The sequence below is a fragment of the Corapipo altera genome, unplaced genomic scaffold (assembly GCF_003945725.1).
Source record: "Corapipo altera isolate COAL_440 unplaced genomic scaffold, ASM394572v1 46, whole genome shotgun sequence".
NCBI classification, from domain to species: Eukaryota; Metazoa; Chordata; class Aves; order Passeriformes; family Pipridae; genus Corapipo; species Corapipo altera.
In genome coordinates this window covers 10459338-10475857 of record NW_020884883.1, presented here as the reverse complement: position 1 = coordinate 10475857, position 16520 = coordinate 10459338, and positions in this window count along the sequence as shown.

Genomic DNA, 16520 nt, shown 5'->3' with positions numbered 1-16520 from the left:
CAAAGTGTGGTCTTATTTTTTCAAATGTTCACTGCAGACTAAGTAAAAATAAAAATAAATGTGTGATGAGGTAACTTGAACGATGTTGATGTGAACAGTTTCAATGATAAATTAAAGATTATTTTCTTTTGGTAGAGTTAGTTATTTCTGTAAACACTTAAAAATTCTTGGTTTTATTTAGGAATAAGCTATCTAGTAAGGGCAATATAAGCATTACTTCATAGACCAGTGTAAATTGAGCTACGGTTTAGCTGTGGGTTAATCAAGTAGACACAGCATTATGTATTATGTATAGCAGTGGTATGGACAAGAGAAAGAAGCACAGATGTTGGTGGAAACAAACCCAGGAAATTTATATGGAGCTAAAATATATGAGGTGAATACTCAACAGCATAATCCTCAAACACATATGCTGAACCAGAATCAATTCTTCTGCCATCATACACTGGAATTGTAGGCCAGTTTGTACCATTCTACACCAGGTGATATTGATTTGATTTGGAATACATGTTTTCCACAGTTCCTTTATTGCTTTACTGTTCCATGGAGACATTGAATATATTTATTTTAAGCAAAAGCACATTAATAAACTGTAGCTATGCCAGATGGACAGTTTTAATTGTCCTCTAAGTGTCCAAGCAGCATGCTGCACTACTTCTGTACTTTAAAGTATGCCAAAACTGTGAACTGCAAAGCTACAGAGTAAAACAATGTCAAAATACACTCAATTTACAGTTTTTTTATTATTGGCTTCAGGATTCTAGATTCCATTTTCTTTGAAGATGGCTTGGCACATTGCTCCCAAATGTACCTTCAAAAATGTTCTAGTGAATGCAATCCAGTGACAATATTATTTTATTACTTTAAAATGGTAATTATGAGCTTCTTCAGGATACTTTACTGTGAAGCATACGAGTTCTTTCAGGGACCTCTCAGAGGTCCCTCATGAAGCATTGTGTCCATAGATTTGCATCTAAGATGGAAATGAGACAGAATGCTGATTTCTAAAGTCAGAAGATTCTTCCAGAAAATGCAGCTCCAGTGATAGTATTTTTTCAGTGTCTGTGATGACATCCTCAAAAACTTCTAAGTTAATTTATATTTTCAGTAATATAGCTCTCACTCTCTGTTATATTCCAAAAATTAAGTATAATTTTGTGTGAGCAAAGATTCAACATGTAGCCCTGTAGCTTCTGCCTTTGTGTGCTGACAGGTGCTTTTATCTGAGGCAATGCTGATGCCCCTATTCAATCCATAACAAAGTCTTGTGGCAGAATTGCAAACTTGGGAAACTGGAGGGATGGGTTTCAGTACCCTCTTTCTCCTCAGAGTACTTTTTATTCATGGTGCCCATTGCACAAAATGATACTCCATTCATGGGCTAGAGCTTGGTCTACCATGCTGCCTCCTCCACTACTCCTGCTGAAGCTGTTCAAAACAGGGTATAGATCTCTGTCGCGGTCCGAAAGGGGGACAGGACACCAGAAAGGGTGCAAGCAGACTTGTTTATTCAGGCGTGCGCCCGATTCTTAACCGTCCTGCCAGGGAAAAAGGGGCAGAACACAGGGTGGGCTATCAGACAGACAAACAGGGGAGCAAATCAGAATAGGGCACAGGCAAAAAAGGGGGAGGAGTGGGGGAAGCAGGGAGCAGGCAATCTCATGGTAGGTCTGGGCATGTTCAGTTGTGCACCGCGCAGCATGAATACAATGAAACCACACAATAACAGCAATGTCCATATGAAAGTCCTGCCAATTGCTGCATGCTTTTCTCCATCCTGAATCGTGTTCTGTCACAGATCTCTGTTATCTACAGGATAAAAAACCTGTGTATGCTGTTAGGTGAAACAGTAAAGAAATAGTCAAATAATTACATCTTTTTTGTGTGTAAGTTCTGTGATGTATATATGTTTGTCTGTTGCATTCTCCCCTTTTCAACAGAAGAAGATGAATATTAATTTAGATCCTTGTTTAGGTATGATACTGCAGAGGGGGGGAATGTGCAAGATAACATAAAACAGAGATACGGATAAGGACAATGCACTGTGATGGTACAAGAAATAACTTAGAAAGAAAATAAAAACCAACTTTATTTGTTTTCTTCCACAATGACAGATTTTGTAGTCACTTGGATGTAATACCATAATTTGGAATCAAAATTATGGTGAAAAGAGAAGTTCAGCACAAGCAAGGTTCTTGTGCTCCTTCTTGCTCATGCATAAGCAAAAATTCATACACCATAATTCTGCTTACAGAAATCCCCTTTCTCTTGCAACAGGAGGCCTGGTCAGCAGTGTTGTGAGCAGGAACTACCATTTAGTATTTTTCAATTTATTCTGGCAATAAATTAATGTGTCTCAAATGACTGGAATTGTCTGGATTCTCATTTATTGCTTGTGGTCCATCAAAAATTTCTCTGTAACTAAAGGAAACACATCTGAATGTACAGGAGCTTAAATTTACAACTTCTTTCTTTGTGCCTATCTTCTGAGGCTAACTGCTTTTTCATGTCCTGTGAAAAATAATTTAGAGGTATTCAAGCTTTCTTCAGGTTTTTCCAGGCTTTTAAAAACTTTACAGCAAAAGAAATGTTAATGATATCACACACACTTTACCCTCATTTGTAGTTTAGCAGAAAAACTCTCCAGTGTTCTCTTCCTACTGTTTAAAATCATGCATGATTTAATGAAGAAATTTGGCAAGTGAAGCAGTAGTTTCAAGTGCTGCATACAAATCTTAAGTACAGAGAATTACAGGCTGATTCAGTCTCTCATATAATTGTATTGTACAAATGAAATAGCATAACACATAGAAGAAAAGTTTTAACATTCTCAGTACCATTATTCTCTCTGAAAATGTATTTCTCCTCTGCTGATTTTCTGTTGTTTTAACAACTTATTGGCGCACTCAAGAGGACTTGGCAATTAAGGTAAAGATTTATGGGTTTTATTCAGATAAATTTCAAAAGGTTCAGCACTTCAGACACGTTCACATAATCATACTACATTCCTGAACTTTCACAGCTTTGTCTTTTGATATGCCACTGCTTACATGCTTCTTAAAAGCACAAAAGCTGAAGAATTGCTCCTCAGAAAACTGTCTGAAGAAACTGAAGAAAGTACCATCCTTCTGCTTGTATATACAGCATGAGGTACAGAGCTTCAGCATACAGATACTCAATGAAATATATATTTTTCATGCTTTCTTTATGTGAGTTATGCTTTCCCAAGCTAGAGTAGACTTAATGTTGAATGTTAATTTCATGATCTCTTTGAAATATAGGACTCTACATTGTGCAGTCATCAGACATATTAAGAGTTTTCTATTATCTATCACAAACTGAGAGGTTAAAAAAATATTATATATATTCACAAGGAAAATATAGTATATTTTATATGCTTTTGTGATGGTTTCACTCTAGGCCTTCCTGGAGAACAGCTTGTAACCAGGAAGGAACTAGGAAGGTGATCATGGAAGTATTCCATGCTATTCCTTTAAGTAACTGGAGGTATAAATAAAGCCAGCAGGAGGGACCTTGCTCTCTTCCTTTCCGGTGAGGTTCAAGAACGGTGGGTCCCTGTCTCGGTCTGGCTTATCTGGAGCTGAGGCCTACAGCGACTACTGTTATCTGCCACGCGTGAGGGGAGAGTGCTGGGCTGTGTCTAGCCATCCTGCTTGTTCAAAGGGAAGTGGTGAGATTTTGCTAATTTACCTTCAGTTGTCTGGTTGCTTAGATTGTGTAGACTTTTTTTGGTCTTAGTCCCTTTTTTTGTCCTTTTCCCTTCTCCCTTCCCATCTCCCCTTTTGGGGAGCTATTTAGGATTTCTATTGTGGTGTATAGCATTCTCATTGTATATATCTGTCTCATATAAATATATATATATATTTTTTGCTATAGCTTTGGCTGCTTAGGTCGGTTTTTTTTTTTCCCTCGCTCTCTGGGAAAGCAGGTCCTTGTTGTCGGGTTTCGGGGACTTGGCGGGAAGCCAGCTCGAAACTTGTACAGCTATATACTATATACTATAAACATACACTATACTATATGTACATTAAATGCATGTATGCACAGGAAGCACTGCCTTCCTCATCTGCCTCTTGGTTTAAATGAAGGTCATTCTTATGCTAAAGTCGGTAGTCTTTGTGATATTTTTAAGAGCGTGAAGACTCATAAAAGCATACTTAACAAGTAAAGGACTTAATCTATTTGGAAGGGAGCTTAAAGATCATTTGGTTCCAACCACTCTTCCATGGTCAGGATCACCTTCCACTACATCGGGTTGCTCAAATCCTCATCCAACCTGGCCTTGAACACTTCCAGGGATGGGACAGTCACAACTTCTCTGGGCAACCTGTTCCAACGCCTCACCACCCTCATAGAAAAGAATTTCTTCATATTTAATCTAAATCTACCTTAGTTTTAAGCCATTACCGTCTGTCCTATAGCTCTCTGCCCTTGTAAAAAGTTCCTCTCCAGTTCTCTTATAGACCCCTCTAGGTACTGGAAGGTGCTATAAGCTGTCCTGGAACCTTGATGTCTCCAGGCTGAATAACCCAGTCTCTTTCAACCTGTCTTCATAGTAGAGATGCTCCAGTCCTCTGATAATCTTCATGACCTTCTCTGGACTTGCTAAAACAGGTCCATGTCCTTCTTATGCTGGGGACCACAGACCTGGATGCAGTGTTCCAGGTGGGGTCTCACAGGAGTAGAGTAGAGGGGGCTAATCACCTCGCTTGACCTGTTGGTCACAATTCTTTCGATGCAGCCCAGGATGCAGTTGGCTTTCAGGGATGCAAGCGTACAATGCCAGCTCATGTTGAGCTTCATGTCCGGCATAAGCCCCAAGTCTTTCTTCTCAGGGCTGCTCTCAATCCATTCTTTGCCCAACCTGTACTTGTGCTTGGGATTGCCCTGACCCTGGTGCATGACCTTGCACTTGGCCTTGTTGAATTTCACAAGGTTTGTACAGGCCCATATCTCAATCCTGTCACAGTGGGCATCTGGATGTCCTCCCTGGTGCCTCTGATCTATAGAGACAGCTTAAAAAAAGAAAAAAAAATATAACTTACAGTAAATATTCTCCCTTCTGGTTCTTTGTCCACTGAAAATGATATGCTTCTAAACTCAATGCTGTTATAATAACCTGTAATTACAATGTGCTCATTATATATGTATATTAATTATGCCACCTAAATCAATTTGTCTTGTTACTATTGGCTGTTTTTCCTTAGCACATTGAAGTGTGTCCAGCTGAAACTCCATTATACTGGAATAAATTTCCGTTCTTGAGATTGCAGTTGAAAGGACAAAAACTAAGTACTGGGGCAGAAAAATAAATGTGGTAGGAATGATAAGGGATTACTTTAACAAGAGTAATATGAATTGGTGTGAGAAAACTCAGTCACAGTTTCTCATTTGCCTATAGACTACCTACTATCTATTAGGATGGCAATATTCTGTACATAAAATATCAGAAAGGAGTCTCCTTTATTTATCCAGAGACTTAATGAACTCAGAGGTACCTTATTCCTGTAAAAATTATTGGTTAAAATTCTGTTCAAATACTTTGGATTACATAAACAAATCCTAAGAATATTGTGATACTTATTACTTCCCAGAACAACTTCTTTAAACAGCACACATACTAAGGTAAATATTTTTAAGCTTTGAGTTGAATATGGAATGACATTCTGAAAGATTTATGGATATGCAGAAATGTCTGAAATTTGACCTCTAACTCCCTAGTATTAGGTATCTCAAAATTAAAAAAAAAATTATAATTCTATTCACAAACTTTGTAGAAGGTAAACATAAAGGACCTAGTGCACCCAGAATCTAAAAAAATCTCTCCAACTAGAAGCAGATAGATATTAAAAAACTATTTGAATGTTTAGAAGTATTCATTAAAAAACACTGGTAAATCTACAAGTCTTGAACTAGCTTCATGTTTCCTATGAGCAAACACAAAACCAAAAGATATGAACACAGGTAGACTGTGGATGAATGAAGAAAATTGACTATATGTAAGTGAATAGTTAGCAGTTGCTTCCAAAAAATTTAATGCTTATGATGAACTTCAAATACAAGCAAGAAAACGTTCAAATTTGGATCAATTACTCTAAAATAATTTACAGTTTTGGTGCCTAGACTTAGAAAAAACACTTTTCTAGAAGACTCCAACAGCATCTGTGGCACTTCACTGACTGGGAGGAAAGGAGACACCTACTTATTCCTTTACACTTCAGACTTAGAAGTAAAGGAAATTAGGTTAAACAGGGAGGAGCAAATTCCTGAACTTGATATAGGGCCTTGAAATCAGCATAAGGAAACTAGAAAACAAAGGTAGGAAAAACTTATCAGTAAACTAGGATTTTGGCAACCAGGATCAATGTCACTAGCAATTTATTGTGCTAGTGTTGTGACAGAAGTAGTTATGCTAGAAATGGCCTATGGATGCTATTAGGTAACTTTATAGCTTGTGAGTATTACATACTGGAAACCTATGGCGTCCTAGAACGGAACATAATGTTCCCTCCCTGATTATGTTATCCTAGGGATTCTTTTTCTCTGATTTAGTCTACCTGGATCTAAATAATTAAGATGAATATATGATCATTAATTGTTGCCTTTTAAAATGTTTTTTTGAGTTTACGTTAAGCATGGGAATAATTCTTTCAACATAGAGAAGATGGCATTAAATCTTCCAAGGCAACCGTCCGAGCAAGTAAATTATTCAGCACATGAAAGGAAGTGTCAGGACAAACAAGATTATTAAAAAGGGCCCTCCAGTTATCTTCTGACCATTGGGTTCCATTATCGGCTTCAATAAAGTGGCAAATGCTAATTAACCCCCGTGGGTGAAAGGGGCAGTTCCAATAACAGACATAATGTCAGAAACAAATCAAAACTATTATCATAGAATCATAGAATATTCTGAGTTGGAAGTGACCCACTAGGATCATCAAAGTTCCAACTTCTTGCCCTGCCCAGGACAGCCCCAAGAATCACACAAAATACCTGAGAGGGTTGTCCAAACGGCAAACTTGGTGCTCTGGCTGCTTCACTGGGGACCATGTTCCAGTGCCCCAAATTAATTTCTGGGGCGAAACTTCCATTTCATAACACAGTCCATGATCCTGACTAAATCACTGAATTTAAGGCTGAGGAGCTGAAGTACAACTAGAATCTACTCATCCAATTATGGCTGTACAGATTATAGAAAAGTAGCAGGCAATACATCAACACAGTGTTATAGTAATACTTCACCCCCACAGCTATCAGGAAACTTAGATAGATGAAGACTGTCCCCACATGCTACCTCCCATGTTTAGAACAGGTAATTTATTAGCGCTTAGAAAAGACCATATAAAATGCCTAAATATTTTACTCTTTTACACATTGAACTTTGAAAAAACTACAAAAGAAGAAAAGATATTATAGTCTCTATTTATTTTCAAGGAGTGAAAAACAAGAGGAAATGAAGGCTCAGACTGACCAAATTAAAACACTTTTCTGGTTCCACTTTATTTGATAGTACAATGGTGTTGCTATTCCTATTCTTTTTCAAAAATCTAGTAGTTTTTTAAGCCATAATGAATATTCCAATACTTAAATTGCTTGAAAGTAAACCTGAAAGTACCTCTGGGATTATTCTGTTCAAGGCAAAATGGAGAATGTTGTGGACTTGGATTAGATTCCCTGTGGTTTCAGAAAAGAATTATTATATTGCATACATTTGCAAGAGGAAAATTGTAGCACTAAACCTGCATTATATGGGAAAACTGTGGTTTAAACATGTCTTAAAATGGCTTTTGGTGGTCTCTTTGGAAACACATGCTTCTTCCTCCCAGCACCCCCCATGTTATCCATGCAGGAATGTCCTGGGAAGGTGTCCTGAGGTGTTTCCCATTGGCCTTTGTTAACCTCTTCTTGTGATTGGGTGTTCCTGTAAGCCCCTTGAGACTTCTAATTGGTTACTCTGTGAATCCTCCTAAACCCTATAAATGTAACATCCCCAACAATAAACGCTCTCTTCCCTCCTCTCCACACCCGGTGTCCTGTGTCCTGTCTCCCTGCCAACCATGGGGCCACATGCTGGGGGGAGGGGGGAGCACCTCTCCCCTCCAGGCTCAGGGCCTGAAAAAACCCCTGAGAAACCCCTGGAGTTCCCTTTCCCCATCCCTCAAAGCGTCGCAATGGTTCTTCAGATGGAAACGGAACTAGAACTGGGCCGCCCTACGTCGTGGGTGGGGAAAGGGATCCAGAGAAAATCATTTGATTTTTTGCTTATGTAACTGATAAATACTCTATGATTCTACCATGTGATTTTAGATGGTGATAGAATGTATGTTATGGAGCATGAGGACAAATCAGAACATGTGGCAAGTGTCCTGTGACTTCACCCAAACACAGGAAGCAGCCAAACAATGGGATGCTCTGCAAGAAATTGACACAAAACCCACTTTGTCACTCTTTCCCAAGATGAGGTTGTTGGTTTTATACAACTAAGATCAGAAAACTAAATTGTTTTCCTGGAGTAGTTTTTTGAAATAACAATTAGTCTTGGTTTATGCCAGGGACTGGAAAGGATATGGCCTTTAGTCAGTTGGGTTTGTTGTTTTTTTTCAACTGCAATGCTCGTTCAACAACTGTGTAAGAAAATAACTTACCTCTAAAGCTGAACTTTTCTGATAAGACAGTGCTTAGTTCTATTGCACAGAATAAAACTGTTGTGACTTTGAATCAAGAGTGTGTCTATGAGCATGTCCTTGTGAGTAACATTATTTCCAATTACTTGCAAAACTGAATTTATCAGCATATTTATAATTCTCTGCTTATGAAAAATGATCACCTGAGTGGTAAATGAGTCTGGCACTTAAATATTCTGAATTAACATGCAGAATTATAGTTATCTCTTCTGAAAGTGGAGGGATAAATGCAACATAAGGACTACATATTTTTATGGGAAAATATGGTCTGTTTTGTGAACATTCATAATCAAATGAAATAACATTTTACTCCCATCTTTGTGGTTCAATGCTGCCATATTGTGCTGCTTGCTTGTAAGAAAGTAATTAAAAGTTTCATCAGAAAGCATCAGAAAAGCCTTTTGTTCTTTTTGAGAATTAGTAAAAGTCTATGTAGAGGAAACACCTGTAGCTCAGTCATCATAGACTCCCAGACAGTTTTATCTTGACAAAATTCCTTTACTGGAAAGAGAAACACAGAGTACAAAGAGTTATACATAGGCAAATAGCTCATGACTTGGAGTACACCCACATCTAGTTATGAAAATGTTCTGACAAAGTCTTACTCATTAAAATAGTCACAGATAGTCACATGAGTTGGAATGTAATTGATTATGTACTGCATATGGGAACTTCAATCTGCAAAACAGACTTAGAATCATAGAATCAGCTGAGTTGGAAGGGACCTCTGAGATCAAGTCCAATCCCTGATCTACTGCCACCAGGATTACTAGATCGTGGCACTAAGTGCCGCATCCAGTCTCATCTTCAAAACCACCATCCTCAAAACTTCTCTCTCCCAAAGCACCCAAGATTCTATTAAACTAGAATAAACTTATTGTCCTCAATTTTCCATTTTATAATTTTCTTTTGCTCCCTTTATTTCTTCCTGTGTTAACCTTTCTACTACTATCTTTGGCTTAATAGTTTTCTATGACAGAAGATGTCTCTCTGTGTTGTGTCCACAGTCTGAGCAGCATGAGATTTTGGAAAATGATAGTTCCTCATCCTAAACTAAACAAAAATAAAACTCCCAACCAGTTTTAATTTGGAAAAAGAAATAACATTCAAAGTAGTATGTCTTCGTTCCGAGGCCTTCATTATCTCTTCCCAGGTGATACAAATCGAACTACCTTGCCAGGTTTTCAATAATGAGAAATGCTCCACAATTCCTACTCAGTCCCTTTCCAGTTGCTTCTGTAAAGTGCTTGTTCATCAGCTCTCAACTCAAAACAATATTATGTAGATGAGAAAAAAATAGCTGAATTAACCAAAAAAATCCTTTGGATGCAATCATGCTACAGCCGTGGGGAAAGGCATTAGTAAAGAAGTACTTGATAATTTACAGGCTTCTGCAAAAGGATTGGACTTGGTCCTTTTAAAAGTGGTTTATAAGGAAGAAACCTTAAGGAATAAAAGATCCAGCAGCACATGTTTAGGTAGATTCTAAAATATTAGACAATCAAGAGAGGAAAAAAAGAATGTTAAAAAAGTTAAGAAAAAACTTTTTATGTAAGTACTGATCCTTTGGTTTAAGATTTAAAATGGTTCTTGTACAAAATTTACATCACTTATTATAAGAATGCTAAGAAAATCTTTTCTTTCTGCTATGCCTTCCCAGTCTGCAAGTAGAACTGAACCCACTGCTTCAATTAACAGGGAACATATGAATTTGTCCCTGTAAAATGATTATTAACATCGGTGTGCAACATGTAGGAGTACTCTACGTTAACAAAAGGTAAAAGCAGAAATGTGGGTTGTTTAAACCGGTTATTTGCCACTCCCAGAATAAAGGTTTGTGCTCCTAAAACTCCACTGCTAGTTATGGATATAGTTAAAAGACCCTAAAAAGTAAATTTATTCTATTAATGAGTGTGAAAAACATTTCACTGCACCGTCATTAATGGTGCATAAATGTTTCTCTCATAGGTGACTGGTTACATAAATGGTGCAATAACGACCCATTGCTTTAGTTTTGTTATTTTTCACAGTTTTTGTCCTAAATCAGTCTCTAGGAATCTTTTCTTGTAATACAGAAAAAGAAACATAAATTCATTCATTTGAGTCCTAGGTATGTTCAATTATAATAATAAAAAGGAGGTAAAAAAATGAGCCTTAGTTTGATATGTTATAGTGGTCCCCCTGGAGTTATAAAATGGTAACTCCCAAAGGGGTGGTGACCCTTGAGGTTGAACCAACGAGCGCTCCTGCAAATTATAAACATATCAACAACCAGACCGGAAAAGAAGGGTAGTAGTTGTAGTTGTTGTTGGAGAAGAAGGGGAGTAGCCATGTTCTGAGGCCACGAGGAGAAGCAGCCTGGAGCCCCACTGGGGCCTGCCCCCCCCAACCTCCAGTTGAGGGGCTACAGGAACTTGGAACAGTGTTAGACTGGGCTAAGTATCTGTAGTTGAGAAGCTGGGAGGTTTTTTTTCTCCACTTTGAGCAGCAGCAAGAGATACTGAAAACCAGAGGCAGAAACAGCACTGACCAGAGAACAGTAGCAAAGAGCCAAAAGAGATAAGAACTGAAGAAGCAGCAAAGCCGGCATTGCAGCCAAGGAAGAGAGACACAGAGAAATGTCTGATGGGGACAGAGCAAGACTAAACTCTACAGAGAGAGAGAGTTTGGGTAAGAACTGAAACAAACTCCCCAAACTCCTTGGAGACTTCTCTTAGAGAGGAGGGGTGGTGGACTCCCACTTGAGAGGAGTCCTAAAATACAGCACCAGAGAGACGGAGAAGAGCTAAGAAGCTCAGGCGTCCTGGAAAGCTGGACCAGGACGGTCAGAAGAAATGTGGAGGAGGGCTTCACCCCCCTACTGCTGCTGCTAAGCTAGTAACCTGAGACAGAGCACGGGAGCTCTGCAAGGGAGTTTGGATCCCCTGAGGAAAGGGACCATAACAAAGACTCCTGCACTTCATGAATATGACGTGGTGAAGTGACCTTTGTCCCAGTGAACGCAGTCCACAGAAGAGAAAGACCCTCGCTTGGAGTCGAAGGGCCGAGAGGGGCTTGGAGATCCCCCTCGTGTGTAATGAAAAGAAATCCAACTACAGCTGCTGCATGGAGGAAGAGAGACTACCACCCTAGAGAGACTGCTGCTCTGAGAGTGGAAAGGATCTTTCCTCTTTCCTTCTGGACTTTTACTGAAGAGAGAAGAGATTGATCCATTGTAAATACTGATTTATTATAGGAGAGATAGTTAAGATTGTATATGATGTATTAGAATATTTATTTGTACAGTGTTTGTAATATAATTCCCTTTCCCCCCATATTGAGTCTTGTGTTTGTGTCTGAAAAACCCATCTCACACTGCTCTGAGTTGTGGGAGGGGGGCTTGGACTTGAGAATTAGATTTTGGGGCTCTCAAACCACAACAGTTATGCTTGTATTTCATATCATAACAAAAACATTAAAATATAAATGAAATGTATCTAGGAATTTGCATAGGGAAAGATTAACACGAAGGAAAAAGTAACTCAAAATTAAATACATAAAGAACTACAAAATTGGATATTAATGGGGAGATATCAAGAACCTGTAGAGAATAAAAAGAATGAAACTAAGTTTGTATTTAAAAAAATAAATCAGAATTTGGAATGAGTACTAAAAATCCTTTTAACTTGACCTGAAGGTAAGACAATTTTTGATTTTTTTTAAGTCTTTTAAGCTTCTTCCACAAAGATGTTCCTCAGCAATATTTCATTTGCCAAAACTTGAGCGGCTACTATCCCATAAAAATCAGTGATGCATATAACCTTTGAAAGTAAGCCTATTTTTTATACAGGAACTTTGATAAAACTAACGGATTTTTGTCATTAGGCAAAATGACATTTTTAATGACTAATCATTACAATTTACAAAGATTTATGGAAATATAAAGCGAAGCTTTCAAGCACTGTGAACTAACTGCATATATTCACAAAATATGCGTATCACAAATTTATCTTAAAAAGGAACGGTGTATTTTAATGTCTTTAAACATATTGACTGTGTTAATAGAGTTGTGAATGCTCACTTAGATATTGTGCAGGTTAGTTTTTGTGAACGACTGAGACAGGCATTTCTGCAAATGAGGGACTGCTGTTCTCATCATAATTTTTTGGACGAAACAGTGTCCTGTTTCTCAACTTAAAAGATTCACTTTTGTTTTCAATGTACACTGAAAATTACTAAAAATTAAGATTCATCTTAAATAGCTCTTATTTCTTAGATTGAAATAATAATGTAGTGATTTAGACTATTGCCAAAATGCTCATGGTTTTGGAGTTGCTGCACCCAGCCGTAATGAAATTATAATTATGGCAGCACATAAAACTTTACAGACAGGAATAGTTACATTCTAGTTGGCATTAAAAAGAGAAACCACTGTGTTCAGAGTAAAAAGGCCAGTAACTCAGAATAGCTTTTGTTATGTCTGTTCTCTAGTGGAACTTGAACAAATCATGTACATCAGACATTCTTATTTGGTAAAAAAAACCAAAGATACATTTGCTACCACATACTTAAAGACTAATTTAAAAGTCCTGGGATCATTGACAAGAAGTGCTCACAAATCTTAGTCCCACCTAGCCTAAACTTTCTCTGTAACCAATTTTAATCAATGCAGAATAGTCTAAATTAAAGTAATTTTCTTTCTGACTAACTTTTAGATTTATAAAAGGTTTGATGGTTCATTTAATATAATTGTTAATAAAGACAGGTGTCTTCACAAGTTTATATGACTCTTCATAAGCAACCAATCTAAAATGAGTGAGCTGTCTTGCCCTGAGGCTTTTATGAATGAGTGAATTGGTGTCCCAGCACACCATAAGCCTGTGGAAGGGCCTGATTTGCCAGAGGCATTGGAAACAGGCGGCATATTCTGGCTACTCAAATTCACCTGCTTTCAAAACCATCTGTAACTATTCTGGGAGTGTTCTGGAAGAAGGTGTCTCTTTCTAATGAGCACAATGGGAGCCCAGTCTCGCTAGACTAATCGTAAAAGCACCTGTCTGAGACTCATTCTACCAGCACCAGTTCCTCTAGAATAAAGCATAGTGTAGTGTAAGGCTACAACTCTAAGGACCCCACTGTTTTCTCTTTCGCTGCCTATCTTCTTTCTCTCTTTTTTATGAATAAAAAATATATTTTTTAAAAAATAGAGTTTTCAGTAATTATCTGGAGGCCCAAACGAAGAGCTAAAAAGTGATAACTAAAGCAAAAAACAAAAAGACAAACATGAAATTAGAAACATTAATTTCAGGAAAGTCCAACTATTTCACAATTTGACCTCATCATAATGATAAAGTGCATTAGATATCAAGGTCACTTTAAAATAGTGACAACAATAAATACCTGTAAAAGTAGAGGAAATATCATTACTTCCTTTCATATTAATCCGATGTTTAATATTTCAGATAAATTAATTTTATGTTAATATTATGCATCCTTATGGTTAATAGAAGTTGAATGATTATGAATCACAATTAAATGCCTTAGAAAACTGTAAAAACCCAAATCAAGGCTGGAAGGCACACTGCCACCTAGCGATGTCATACAAAGTTAACTAGATCACGCATCAAAAAAATTCTTAGTGGTGTTACAGAGAAACAGACAAAATTCTCGAAGAAGAACTAGTGCATTAAACCTCAACAAACCCTTAAATTGGCAGGCTGATTTTCTTATCCATTAAAAAAGTAACCTGTCCTTGATACTGTGCTTCTGTAGGAGATAGAACTGCCTACATAGAGACAGGCATACATCTCTGAGAAACTGTAACATTCTGTTAGAAAAAAAAAAAAAAGTCTTACTTATGTCTTATATAATTATACTATTTTCTACAACAAAATCAGGGAAATATAAAAGAAAATTAATCAGGCTAAACTAATAACAATTAAACATAATTGTTTCACTGTTGGCTCTGTACTCCAGCATCTGTGCTGCTGTGCTTTGTTGTTATTACATTATTCTGCAGAAACCATGATCATCAGGATATGCTTGTTAATCTCACTCCACTTCAGTGTAAATTTTTTCTGCTACATTGTAAAAAGAAAGCATGGATGAGCTGTCAACCAGAGTTCTTTTTTCTTTTCACAAAAGTAAGCTTTCAGGAATCTCAGGTAAAGCTACATGGTGCTGTCAAGTATTTAAAGCCTGTACTCTGATCTAGTACAACAATTCTAATAAGTTTGATACCTGAATAATAATGACTTTTTTTTTTAGTTTTTATTGCTTGACTAATGGTAAATACAATGGATACATACGATTGATATGTATTCCTCATTAGTGAAGCAAATAAAACTCAAAATAAATAATATAGTTCTGAGATCACTGATGAAATAAGATACAGAACTCATTAGGAATGTTGTACTAGATCAATTGAGAATTCATTCTATGAAAGTAATTTCACTACTGAAAGACTTAAACACCATACACAAGCAAAAGGAAAGCATTAAAGATAAAAATAAACTACTGAAAAGTAAGGTTGTCTAGAGCAAAAAAACATATGCACGATAGGATAGTTTTTAGGTATTACTTTATGTGTAATAGAAAAATAGGAACAAAAATAACATGAGACAAGAAGCAAGGGAATAAATATTGATACTGCAGCAGCAATTGACTTGACATCATAATCTCTTGTCAAGCTGCACGGTGTCTCTTGTTTTTGCATTGAAATACTGTAGCTCTAAATGTCATCCTAATTATACTGGTGGAGCAAAGTGTCCTTAGGGAAACACAAAGTAGAAATAAACAAACACAGTCTTCCTATGTTGTGGGACTGGCACTTACAGTTCCATTTCAGTATCAAAGAATATCATGTTCCATTTGGATTTAAAACATTAGCCATTGTTTGTTTATTTGGCTACTTTTGTCTTTATTATACACTAGATATTTACATCTGTGATTACGGTCTTTCTCTGAAAAAAAGGTTTGCTATCTTTTCAAATCTATGTTCTAAGCAAAATATATGTCCTATTAAGTACCAGATGAATTATTAAAAACAAAAGTACACTTCATTATAATTCCGTTACTTTTCTATTATTGTTTTTCTCTAGAATATGGAGCCTTGTTTTCATAAGACCAATTTTTTTTTTTTTTTTCACAGGGTGCTTGTGAAGTAGGAACTTATGACCGACTCCTTCAAACAGATTTTCAGGAAACAGCCATTGCTTCTCTTACCAACAGGAGACAAACAAAATTCAATTTCTCTTAGAATGAGGACAAACATATACAGAGATAAATTTCCTCATAGAAATCTAAAAGGACACATTTCCAGACAAGGGCAGTATTATAAAACCAAGATACATTTCACCTTTAGAGAAAAGAAAAAGCAGTAGCCAGATAAATAGAAGCAGCAGTAGTAGTAGCAGCAGTAGCAGCAGCAGCAGCAGTAGTAACAGTAGTAATAGCAGCAGTAGTAGTAGGTAGCTGTGACTTCAGGTGTCTCCTGGAGTGGTTCTTCCTTGATTGGAAAGAATTGCAGTGCAGTTGCACAGTCCATAGATCAGAAATTTGCTGGAAGGGACAACATGACATTGACGAGCAGAGTAGATCATCATATTTTTCCTTTGCTAAATTCTTGCAGGTAATTTTCTACACCTGGTACTCACAGATGTACTTTTACATACATTCAGCCACCACAGAAGCTTTTATCTTTATTCTATCAGGGCATTTATTTTTGGTTCTAGGGGAAATTGCCCACAGAAAATTACTGTTCTCTCCATAGTATGTACAACCTATCACATTTTATAGAGTAGTTCACATTCACTTTCATCATAAAGCTTTCAATTT